The sequence below is a fragment of the Rhinolophus sinicus genome, linkage group LG09, assembly GCF_036562045.2.
Source record: "Rhinolophus sinicus isolate RSC01 linkage group LG09, ASM3656204v1, whole genome shotgun sequence".
Taxonomy (NCBI): Eukaryota; Metazoa; Chordata; class Mammalia; order Chiroptera; family Rhinolophidae; genus Rhinolophus; species Rhinolophus sinicus.
The window spans coordinates 68548147-68561518 of record NC_133758.1 but is presented as its reverse complement, the minus strand read 5'-3'; the positions used below and the strand labels follow the sequence as shown (position 1 = coordinate 68561518).

Genomic DNA, 13372 nt, shown 5'->3' with positions numbered 1-13372 from the left:
GAGGAAAGAAGAGAGAGAGTTTACTGTCTGACCACTGATAAAACAAGAGAAATTGCCTCTGTTCTGAGAAAAGCTACAAAACACTAAGTGTAAGCTAGCTGACCTCTTCTATCTCTGTACTCTGGAGCCAGTCGTGGCAAATTATAGGACTATTGGGAGAATAAAACCCCATTAATTAGTGTTCCAATGCAAGTTACTCCATAGAGCTTTAAAAAACAAAGTTTGGCTCCTTCCCCACCTCCTCCTCAGATGGCTCCATCCATGGCTTCCCACAGTGACAGGCTGTGTGAGTAGAGCCCTCTCTGTAAGGAGTCTGCTCTTTGAATGGGAAGCACAGACCTGGTTCTGATTACTCAGAACAGGGACATCGTGAGCAACTTTAATTTAATTTCATTTTTCTACTTCTGATTAAATGGCAGCACAGCACGTTATTAGCTTTCACACATCCACCTGAACACCTAATCATCTGGGAAATAATTCCAGAAACACAAAGAAGGCTATGAGAGTGTGGTTGGATATAGTGTACATTTGGAAGGATTGAATCTACCATTCCCATTATTTTAGGATACTTAATACATCCCCCATCCCTCAGATAGCTCCGAAGTGCCTCACATGCCCCTTAGTATGGCCAAACAAGGAGAGGAGAGTCCGAGGTGATGGCTGGCAGAGCCAGGTGTGAGCAAATCCCGGACAGCAGCATGTCACCCTCCCCTCTGTCTCCTCGGTACTGGGCTTCCTGCCTGGTATCCAACATGCACTCAACCAAATGGGAAATGAAGGTCCAGAAACACAGATGCATTCTGGGCATTTCCAGCCTGTTTAAATAACTGGGTGGCAAAAAGGCCTCCCAGTGCCCAGCTCTTAGCAGATGATCAACCATGACTACTGAATGAATGGACACACGCGCTTCCTACTCATCAGGAGCACATGGAAAGGCTATGAAGAATCTCACCTTGTGTCTCCCATCTTGGTCCTTTTGTGCTGTGGCATCCCAGGCCCCCGTCAAGCAAATAAGGAGGCCCTGCAGATTAATACAACTGCTGCAGCATCTACTTAAAATCAGTAACTGGGAGTGAGAATGGTAAACCACTAGACCACACTGCCCCTCTCCTAATAACTTAACTATTAACATTTTAAAAGCACTTGAAATCATCACAGCATGAAATTCTTTTAAATAACACACCATGAGTCTTACCCCCTAGTTACTATTCTCTAGAGAGAAACATTAAGACAAATGAAATACCAGCAATCTGATTCTTTTTTCTCTCCCACTCAGTCACATAATATGGAACATGATTTTTTTTTTTCTAGCATGAGAATACTGATGGGCAATTTGACAGTAGCTGTTATAATTAAAATGTGCATCTCTATGACCCCGCAATTCATAGAGAAACACTTGCACATGTGCAAGAGAGCTCACTGCAGCACTGCTGGTAACAGTAGGGGAAACAATCCTCACAATTGTAACCAACACGTTTATTCTATGGAACGTTCTGAGGCAGAGCCATACACAGACTTGAAAGATACCCAAGTTGAACAGTTTGGAGAAAATCGAGTTGCAGAGGTTATGCATGATACCATTCATGTTAAAGCACACATAGCAATACTAGGCATTTTCTTTATGTACATATATGTAGATATAAATGCAAGAAAAAAGTATGCACAGACATATTCCAGATGAGCAACAATGTTTACCACTAGGAGAAGAACTGGGCTTGGAATAGTATTAAAGGGGAATTTAACTTGTATTAACATATGACTTGTATAATATAAGAATTACTTAAACAAACAAACAAACAAACAAGAAAAAGTATGATCGCTCCCCACCGCCCACTCCAGTTCAAGCCATTGTTTCTCAGTCTAGTTGTGTAGGACATAGCTCCCTGGCCCATGTGGGAATCAAACCAGTGACCTCAGAGTTAGGAGCACGGAGCTCCAACCACCTGAGCCACTGGCCAGCTCACCACTTTGTTTCTTATGGTGGTTGTTCTCTGTGATTTTTTTTTTTTTTAATCCAGCTGGAGATAATATGTTAAATTAAAAAGTATCCCCTAGGATCTCAGGAAGGAATGCAGACTTTGAGAAGAGAATCTAATGGTATTACAAATGTATGAAACCACCTCACTAGAGAGGGTTGGGGAAAAAAGGCTGATCTAAGTTACTTTGAAAATGAGTGAAGTTTGTAAGACCAAAGGCAAAAGAAACTGCATGTAAGCACTGTACTCTAGTGATAAAGTTGTTCCCATGGGGACATTGGTTAACAATTCTGATACTGCTATGGATGCAGACTGGAATTGAGCAATTAAATGGACACCGTATGGTGGAAGCCAGGTTTCCTACTGTTGGAGTGGAAATTTACAGATAAACAAGGGGAGGAGGCTAGAATGATCCATATGGTGATAGATTAGAATCGGAGACATCAGCATGAACTCATGCTTACCTTAACATAGGTACAGATGGCTATATATTTCTAACATTGTTCAATAAGAAGAACTAGGACTCACTAGGACAGGGATAAGATATACAAGATGAGCCTGAAGTATCTTGTAGTACCAGAAAGTAAGAAATTGCTCAAAAAGTCAAAACAAATAAACCCCTACAATTGATGGGTGTATGTCAAAGGACTCAGGAACCAACTGAAAGAGCTTCCAATGGCCGAAACTGGAACATTTTGAGAAATAAATAAATAAATAAGTAAATAAGTAAGTAAATCGACAAATAAAGCAGTACTGCACTAGAATCCAAAATATAAAATAAAGATCCATGAGTCCATATTGGTATAAATAAATGATTGAATAATAAATATATGGGCGAGAAGACAGATATTTCTCTTTCAGAAGCATTCCAAACAACATATGTAGACACTCCATCCTTAACGGGGGAGAGAGGACACCTCCCCACTCTTTAGGCATGGGTTGTGCATACTGACTTCCTTCCAACGAGTAGCTGTACGGACAAAGACTGACAGAGGGAGTGGCTTTACAGTGGAGAAACTTGACAAACGCACCTCAGTCAGGTGATCCAGGTCAACTCCAACAGATAAACCATACTGGTAGCATAGTAGTCTTCATATGATGTGATGAAAGAGCACCTCTGTGGTCTTCACCCCCAAAACTCATAACCCAAGTCTAATCACGGAAAAAAATACTAGACACATTTCAACAGAGGGTCTTCCTACAAACTACCTAGTCAGTACTCCTCAAAACTGTCAAGGTCACACAAAACAAGGAAAGTCTGAGAAACAGGCATAGCCAAGAGGAGCCTAAGGAGACGTGACAGCTAAATGGAAGGTGGTGTGTTGAATGAGCACCTGGAACAGGAAGACATTAGGTAAAACTAAGGAAATCTGAATAAACTATGGCTTTTAGGTAATAATAAAGCATCAAGACTGGTTCACTAATTGCAACAAACGTACTATACTAATGTAAGATGTTATCAGTAGGGGAAGGTGGGTGTGGGGCATATGGGAGTTCTCTGTAATCTTCTCAATATTTCTGTAAATCTAAAACTGCCCTAAAAAAATAAAGTGTATTAAAAAAAGCGTCCCCTTAATTTATGCATTATTTCCTATATTTTCTAAAAAAAGAAAAATCCAAAATTTAAGTACAGATTTCAAATGTAGAAGGCTAGATCATGGAATTTTTTCCTTGAGAGAGATTTTAGGACTAGGAAGCCAACTACTTGAGACTACAGCTGAAATGAATTTAGTCTGCTTTGGCAGCTTGGGACAGTAGACCACCAAGGCCCGGTGGCACCCAGTGATGGCGGCTGAGGTCTTGGCAAACAAGCCAAGTGTGCAGTTGCCCTGGAGTGGGCATTTGTAGGTCAATACCGAGAAAAATGGAGCTTATGTTGGGTGGGGGTAGGGTCGTCAGCCTGTGTGTAATTGTCAGTCTACCCTGTCTGTCCCTGACTCACCCTGCTGATTTCGATGTGGACAACAGCTGGCAAAAGCCAGAGCAGTCAGGCCTGGGGAGATTCCATCACTCTTCTGATCAAAATCCTTTAATCTGTTCTAATTCTCTGCCTTGTTTACTCCCTTCCAGTCACACTGGGCTCCCAGCTTTTTCTCAGACCCTCCAAGCATGCCCGTACCTCAGTGCCTTTGCACCTGCTGCTTCATCTACCTCGAATGCTCTTCCCCTGGAAAACCTCATGACTTGCCTCCACCACTTCTTTTTGGTCTCTGCTCAAATGTCATGGTATCAGAGAAGGCTTTGTGGCTAAAATAGCAACCCCTACATCACTGCTTAATTTTTCTTTCTTTCTACTAATATGTTGTCTATTTAGTTGCTTATTATCTATGATCTTCAAATAGGAGGTGGTTTTCATGAAAGCAGAGACTTTACCTTTTTGTTGTTGTTGTTCACTGTTGTATCACTGATAACTAGAATAGAACCTACCACTTAGCAAGCACTCAATACTGTCTGTTGAATGAATACATGAATAAATAAGAGATTTTTTACATCCCAGTATGATGAGTAATACGTGTATTCCTTAGTAATACGGGCATTCCACATTGTATTCCTTAGTCCCTTCTATTCTTTAAAGCTCAGAGAGTTACCTTCTTCACAAACTCTAATTTGTCTTGGTACAAAAGTATATGCATACATGGTGGATTATTCATTCAAAAATATTTAAGTGGGTCCTATATGTCAAAGCACTATGGTGGCCATCAGGAGTACAAAGGGGAGTAAGACCCACTTTCCAACTTCCAGGAGCTCCATCCATCCATCCATCCATCCATCCATCCATCCATCCATCCATCCACTCATCCATCCATCCATGCATCCATCCATCCATGCATCCATCCATCCACTTATCCATCCATCCATCCACTCACCCATCCATCCATCCATCCATCCATCCATCCATCCATCCATCCACCCACCCACCCAATCCTTCTAAGGCTCTGCTAAGTGCCAGACACACATGTTTAGTAGCGTTTGGTACATCATGCTGCCTTTTTCTCTGGATTGTTAACCCTCCTACTGGCAGAGAACTAAAGAATTTAGTTGTAGCTCTGCCACTAATTTTTGACCTGAAAAATCATTAAACTCTGAGCATTAGTTTCCTCATCTTTAAATAAAAGTTTGAGACCTCTGGACTAGTGCCTCATGGTGCTACTAGGAGAGTCAAATGAGATGATCCAAAAATAAATGTGCTTTCTACACCGTGAAGTCCTAGACACATGTAAGGGATTCTCAGCCAGTACATGCTAAAATGAAAAATAAAACCCAAGCAAACAAAAGAAAACCCCAAACTCAACCATTTCCTCAGACCGCTTCTCAGTGGGCCTCCCAGCCTGAGGCAGCAGCTGCTGCTGGCACGGCCAATCTGCCATCACTCAAAAATTCGACGGTTGGACAAAAGTCAGGATAGGCAGCCCAATTCCTGTCGAGGTAATCCTTTGCAGATTAAGTAGAGCATCAATAATCTTTGGTTAGCATTGGACTCAGTGTGCACCAGCTCTTCCCATCCTCGCCTCTGCTCTAGCTGAGGGTCTGTTGGCTATTGTGTGCCGTTCTGAAGCTTTTGCAGCCCTCAGAGTCTCCTTTTACATTTTTAAAAAAACCTTGACTTGGCTGACTCCAGAGTTTCTTCTAAGGTGGAGCTTGCTAGTGAATGAAAGTGATTCCTGAATGTTGACGTAGTATAAACATCATTGACCAGGCCAGGTCCTCTTCAAAGGGAAGATATTGTAAGACCTCCAAAAACAGATCAAAGTGAATGGGGGGGGGAGCGATGGGGGGGATAGGATAGACTATGAGTCAAAACGAGGGAGATGGAGCTAGCAAAGAGAGAAAACATGTGAGAGTATCCATCCTAGACCCATGATTGTATTTCTCCGTACGCGCTGGAATTTTCCAGCTTCTATATATTTATGCTCCATTCCTGATGGGGTGCATGACAGTGTCAGCATTAACTGAAAAGGGGGAAGCTTTCAGACAGAGCTGGCAAACTTATACTATGGAAAAAAAGACACCCCTCTTCTGTGTGTTCTCACTGAAAAGGGCTAAAATGGTTTCAAACTAAATAATACCTAGGAAAAATTAATTTTTCCTCAGCCTCCTTCCTACTGGATCCCCAAGTTCTGTGTTACAGTAACTACATCTGTAATGGGGCGGCCGGATGGTTCAGTTGGTTAGAGTGCGAGCTCTGAACAACAGGGTTGCTGGTTCGATTCCCACATAGGCCAGTGAGCTGTGCCCTCCACAACTAGATTGAAGACAACGAGCTGCTGCTGAGCTTCTGGAGGGGCGGCCAGATGGCTCAGTTGATTAGATAGAGCGGGAGCTCTCAACAGCAAGGTTGCTGGTTCAATTCCCTCATGGGATGGTGGGCTGTGACCCCTGCAACTAAGATTGAAAATGGTGACTGGACTTGGAGCTGAGCTGCGCCCTCCACAACTAGACTGAAGGACAATGACTTGGAGCTGATGGGCCCTGGAGAAACACACTGTTCCCCAATATTCCCCAATAAAATTAAAAAAGAAAAAAGAATAACGATGATACCTGCTGGTGACCTTTCGCAGAGCACTGACTCTGAGCCAGGCGCAATGTGCAGACACTGCCAACGATGGGCAGCATTGTCTGCCCGGAGACACCAGTCCCTTTCCTGGCTCCCCCCCTTTTATTTCGGGGTCCAGAACCTTCTGTCAGTTATGTACTGATGGAAGCTCACCCGTATCCACATGTTGTCTCTCCCTGTATTATCCTTTTTTCTTATTCAAACATATACAAAAAGAGGAAAGTACAAGAACCACACATGTATCCACTATTCAGCTTCAACAATCAATCTTCTGCGGCTCCCATTTCACTTATTCTCACCCCCAACTGTTCCTTTTAGGGAATACTGTAAAGCAAACACCACGCATTGTACTATTTCACCACCACTCCTTGATATTTTTCGTCTTTTCAGAGTCACTGCTTAATGACGCAGTGACTGAGAACGCAGGGCAATTTCCTGTGGGTTATTAATTGTGGATGGAGCAGGTGTGGTGTGCAGAGGAATCCAGTTTGCATTGCTCCTATATTAACTGACCAAACCTAAGCCAACAATCAACTCATTTGTTTGTTTCTTATATTGTCATATGGTAAGAAATGTCCAAGTTGCCTTATTATTACCATGACTATTAGTATTATTATTTAATGAAACAAGGGATAGAAACTAGATTTACACCTACAACTGGGGCTGAAGATAGATCACGTAACTAATAGAGTTGTCTTGGGTTCTGAGGAGGATGGGTGGTGAGAAGGGACTCTAAGAGTCCCTGGTCAGGGAACCACAACTACAGAAGAAATGGTTTCCAGGACACCTCTCTCTTCTCTGGCACTTACAGGACTGTTTGACGAGGCTTCAGCCATGGGTGGGTGGTAATAGTATTGTCCATGCTGCTGCCAAATACAGGAACTGGGGATGGATGAAGGAGGAGAAGATGAAAATTGTGGATTGACTGTGTGCACACTGATAATTAATTATTTATGGAACTGCTTACCACGTGGGCTTAATTACCTTGAAGCACAATAATGAACCGGTCTGTCATTCATATCCTATTGGATTCCGGAGATTAAAACTCTCTATGGGCTTTCCTAGCCTTCCTTTGCAGCAGACAAAGTTGCTGGCTCAGAACTTCCACTATGAGTGGCCTTGTTGCTGGCTAGGTCTTTGGTCTCTGAAGAGAGGGCACCTACCGTTTTGTGGAACCCCTTAGGCTCTGATGGGAGGCATGCAAGTCTGTGGTCAGCGGCTGCTTCCTCTAGCTCTGATCACATCAAAGGTTGGCAAAAATCTCTCCTCGAATGGCTCTGTTGTGCTGGGATGGTTTGGAACCATAACCCAGGCTTGTGGACTTACGTGATTTTCAGTTTCCTTAAAGCAGTAGTTCTGGGGAGCGTGAAAACATAACTAAGGCCCAGCCCTTCCCCAGGCTAATGAAATCAGGAACTCTGGGATGGGGCCCGCTGCTCCTGGTGTTCTTACGTGCCTCCAGTGGGGACCTACTGCCGTAAAGCAAGAGCATGCTGTGCACGGAGGCTTGCTTTCTTCCCCATCCTTCTTTGTTAGGGTCATCTTTTTCCTCACAGCTTTTGAGACAGACGAGACATGTGCTTTTTAGGTTTGAATATTTAGGTCATGCTGGCTTCATAAAATGAACTGAGGGAAATTTTCATCTTATGCTATGGGCTGAAATAGTTTGAATAACAAAGGACATACCTGATTTTTGAAGACTAGATTGCATGCAGTTATAAGACCAGGAAGGCCTTTAAAAAAGGGTATCTCTTTATAAATTTTCTGAAGTAGTCTATTGTTATTGGTCTATTCAGGTGTTCTACTTGTTTGGGGGCAATGTTGATAATTGACATTTTGCTAGGAAAGGCTCCATTTCCTCTAGATTTTAAAATTTATTACCATAGATTTTCATATTTTATATATTTTTTTTACTTCTTTCCCAATTGGTAATTACATTTTCTTTTTCATTCTAATGCTGCTTTTCAAAATCCCTCCATTGTAATAATAATAGCTAATGCTTATTGATCACTGACCATATACTAGACACACAGTTCTGTTTTACTTGTACTAACTCACTTAACCCTCATGAGAATTCAGTGAAGTAGGTACACTTATGATCCTCACGTTACAGATGAATTCCTTTCCTTTGGGTGTGCAGAGAAGTGAAGCAACTTACCAGTAGGTCACATAGCACAGCTCTATATGCTGCCTACCGATGTGTGTGTGTGTGTGTGTGTGTGTGTGTGTGGACATAGCCCATCATCGGAGTATATTACAATAGGGTTAAGCATCAAGGGGGCGGAAGGGGAAGGAATAGCTACCTGTTGGAGCTGCAGGCTCCTGCTCAAAGCTCATAACCAGGGCATGTGGTCTAGCTGGGAGGTGACAAGACTCCACTGGCAAAGAGTGGCCCTTTGGAGGTGTGGGGCTGTGAGCTCCAATGATTAGATGGATTCCATGCTATGTGAACCTTTTGGTGACCTGGCCCGAGGTCACTTAATAGCCTTGAATGTTCACTCAGACCATGAGAGAAGCTTGTATCAACACCACAAGGTAGACACGAAGAGAGATGAAGAAAATAATTGCAATTACCTAAAAGGGGGGATTGGTTATTACACTCTACTCAAAGCAACACAACACTGAACAATTTTTGTATGAAAAGGTATAGTTAAAAGATCTTCTAGGATAGGCTGTCTATTGCTTTCAGAATAAATCTGAACTCTTTAGTTTGGCCTTCAAGGATTTCCACCATCTGACATCAACCGACCTTCTACGCCCATCAGCTACTGCTCCCTTCAGGCACATGGCAGCATCAGTCAGTCTAAACTCCTGATCCTGTAGGTCCTGTATGCCTGCCTCTGTGCCTTTGCCCATGCTGTTCCCACCACCACGAATCTCCTTCCCCATCTCTGGAGGATCCAAATGCAGTAACTACACCAAGCTCCAGCATGTACTGTTTTCAGTTCTCTCCTCCTATGACTCAATAATACTAGCCATTACATACAGCTTACCATGTATGCCAGCACTTCATATCTGTTAACTCCTTTAACCTTCAAAACAACCCTATGAATCATGTACTATTCTTATCACTATTTTATAATTGGGGAAACTGAGGCTCAGTGATTTGTCCAAGGCCATACTGCTAGTGGCAAAGCTGGAATTTGAACTCACGCAAATCTGGCTCTGTGCTCTTAACCTCTCTGCACAGTCCCTGTGCCTCTTAGGAGGCATGAGTTACAGTGACTTTCCCACTTGTCTTAACCTTCCCTATAGGACAGCAAGCTCCTCTAAGAAAGGCTGTGGGTGTGGGTCTGGTGTACCTTTGCACTCACTCAGTGGGTGTGCCATAACTATTTGCTGATGGATGGAGCTAAGCCAGAGCTGACTACGGCATTGTTACCTTTAGCAGGAACCTTGCAGGGAAGATCTGTGTACAGCACTAGGTGAATGAGTTGGAGAGAGCAAGGGTGAAGAATTTGGAACCAAGGTCAATGATACTATAAAGTACAGGCAGGGAGGCCAACTTTGGATAAATGATGCCGTGGGAAATCACTGCTAAAGAGAAAGCAAATGCAAATTCAGAGAGTACCAAGTGAGACAGGCAAAAGAGATGCTGGCAGAGGTGAGGAAGTCTGTAGGTTCTTGGGGACCTGGGACCATATCTTAAGGCCTTGCTACACAATGTGTGGTCCTTGGACCAACAACAGGGAGCCTGTTTTGAAATGCAGACTCTCAGGCCCCACCTCAGACCATAGAAGCAGAATTTGCATTTGAACAAGACCCTCTGGGGAGTTACATACATAAAGTTTGAAAAGCACCCCAGAAGGCCATTTAGGCCCACCCCCAGAGACTGTAACTTAATTGGTTTTGGGGAGGCAGGGTGTGTGTGTGTGTGTGTGTGTGTGTGTATGTGTGTGTGTAAATATAAATATAAAATGTCATCTGAAGCATTGCTCAGGATAGGCTCATACAATCCCAGGTAGAGAGTTTGCTTAGGAAGGTGAGGGAGCTAAGCAAGTATGAAGTACCACCTGGGTTCAGAAAGCCTGCCAGCCTACAGGGAGTTTATAAAGGCACTTACGTTCAAATGACACTTGTGACTGATGAACAGCAGGAGTTCCATGCTGCAGAAAGAGTGTAAGTGCAAGGAAAAAACAACAACAAAGTGATCCAAACACATGAGCTCCGCATTGGCTGGGGGTACTCTACCAGCTGGGAGCTAATGTTTCCTGAGCACACAGTGTGATGGACAGTGGTCTACATGCAGTATCATCTAATCAAAACTTTAGAATTTAAGCCAGTTTCCCAGAATCAGTAACTAGTAAGTGAGCTAGTAAGTGACAGAGCTAGTAAGTCTCAGAGCTAGTAAGTGACAGAGACAGGGACAGACCACAGGTCAGTTCAAGGGCATCCATTTTTTAAAAACCTTTTCAGGTAATTTACCATGCATTGTGATCAGAACCACTGCTTTGGTCTTCCCTGGGGAACTGTGGAGTGGAAAGATAGAGGAGGGCAAGGCATAGAGAACCCTAGCACTGCTACTGATGAGCTATGTGACCTTGGGCATGTCATTCAATGTCAATAAAGAACATAGATTAGACCAGTGGTTCACCAACCTCAGAATCAGAAGATACATATTGTGGATGACGAGCTCAGAGAGGCCTGCACGGCGGCCTTACAAACCCAGAGACCGAAGTAACCACACAGGTGGTCAGAATGAAAAATTCCTAACTCAAAGCAGGTCATGGTGGGTAGTCACGTCCTAGGCCTGTAGCTTCCTTGACGAAGGTCAGTCTTTCCCTTTGAAATTGTCTATTGTCTTTGTGCATCTGAGATAACATACCTTTGAAATGTCAGAGTAATTTTCTTTTCCAGATCTCTCGAAGGCACAACTGCTGGCACCAGAACACGAGACCACATCATTATCTTGTTCTCACATACCATCTCTATGTGCTGTAAATGTTAACTATCCTGTACCCACTGATATGAAAGAAGTGTGTCTCTCTGTTTTACTTTTTTATCCAACTCAGAGATTATCCCTCTTTGCTTTCTCCCACCTCCCTAATCTACCACCAATGAATTTCATGTAACCCTCCTTATGTCTCCTCCTTTGATTCTAATGTATAAAATAGGCTGCAAAACTGCCAATTCTCTGGAGCATTTTCTCAATCCGTTGAGATTTTGCTTCGGGGCAATTGTCATCAGTTTGGCTCAGATAAACTCTGATGAGACTTTTTCTTAGGCTGGATGCTCTTTCGTCAACAACATTCTTGGGTCCAGTGAATTTTAATTACCAGGGCGGGGCCTAAGGATTTGGCATTTTAAACAAGTGTCCTAGGGGATCCTCGTGATGGCTTTGTCAGGGTCTGAAAGCCAGGATCTGGAAGCATCACCTGGCAGACAGCACACAGCCCCAATGACGACTGGTCGAGCCCAGGAAGGACCCGAGGAGCAGCTGATCATAAGATGTGAAACTACAAAGAAGGGGCATTGGTTGGGGAAGTTGGAAGTGACAAAAGAGGTTAGTGGAAGACCCCAGACTCAGGCTGAGGAAGTTAGCAGTTAATAAAGAGGCCACGTGCAAGTAGCTTCCGGACCAGAGGAGATTGCAGATCATCTAGAGCAGTGGTTCTCAGCACCAGAAACACATCTGAATTACCCGCAGCTCCTACAAAGTACCAGTACCCAGCCCCCAACCCCAGAGTCGTTAGACTTCTGTCCCCAAGGTCTCCTAAGTGATCAGGCCACGCAGCCCAGCTGGAAAACCACTGATTTAAGAGTTAAGTAAAGAGGTGGGGTCACGTAAGATGAAAAATGTGGGCTTTGGGGTCCTATCATTTCTTTGAGATTTCCTATCTGTGCAGTGGGGATAAGAACACCCACTTTAGTGGCTGGTTGTGAGGATTAAGTAAGATAAATTACATGCACCTTTGACCTCAGTCAAACATCACTTCACTGTGAATCCAACTTCCTCAGTGGTCTAATGAGAACACTGAGCCCCGGGAAGTTCGCACAGCAAGGCAGCAGCATCGGAGTCGACACTCAGCTCCAAGTGCTACGTCTACCACTGGGGGCCTCCTGTGGGGACAGGAAAAGAGCCCAGAGAAAACGCAAATGACCCCAGTGGCCACTTTCCTCCTTCCCACACTGACCTTCAGCCAGAGCGCGGGGACGGTGGTGAGTCCCTCGCACAAAATAAAGCCTTAGTTTTCTTCACCCAAGAACCAGGTCACACCCCTCCCTACAACACTGTCCGGGCTTGGCTTTCAACATGTTGCTGATGGTGTTTGATTTTGACCCACTTGAGCCTGATGTTCTTTTCCGATCGCAGTATCAGGAATGAAATAGATGCCTGGGTGGTGAAAATGTAGTCAGAGGATGAGTTCTCACCCAGCGTTGGAAGGTGAGTAAGAATGGGAGGTTACAGGTAACGGACCAGCTGCTGGAAGGCCAGTTTCAGCAATTCAGACGTGCGGGTTGAGGGACTGTGAGTGTTATGGGTTGAACTGTGTCCCCCGAAAAGATGCTGAAGTCCTAATGTCCAGTACTTGTGGATGCAACCTTATTTGGAAATTGGGTCTTCTGGACGATCAAATTCAGACAAAGTCATTAGGGTGGGCCCTAATCTAATAGGACCATGTCCTGATAAAAGGGAAATTTGGACACAGAGGCAGACACACACAGGGAGAATGCCATGTGAAGAGGAAGGCAGAGAATGGGTGATGCATCTACAAGCCAAGGAAGGTCAAGCCTGCAGCACCCACCGAAGCCAGGAAGAGATCTGGGACAGATGCCCCCACAGCCCTCAGGAGGAGCCAACCCTGCCAACACCTAGATCTCAGATGTTTAGCTTCCAGAA

At 44.0% G+C, this 13372-nt stretch overlaps 1 protein-coding gene across 9 annotated transcripts in view; it reads right to left on the bottom strand.

The window, feature by feature from the left end:
* Positions 1-13372, bottom strand: part of ATXN7L1 (ataxin 7 like 1) — a 216532-nt gene that overhangs the window by 84381 nt on the left and 118779 nt on the right. Inside the window, exon 1 of one of the 9 annotated variants that reach the window (XM_074340592.1) lies at positions 953-972. The exons of the other annotated variants lie outside the window; for them this stretch is intronic. The gene's annotated coding sequence lies outside the window, so the exon portion shown is untranslated. Of the gene's footprint in view, positions 1-952; positions 973-13372 lie in introns of those variants that run through there. 9 annotated transcript variants of the gene reach the window in all.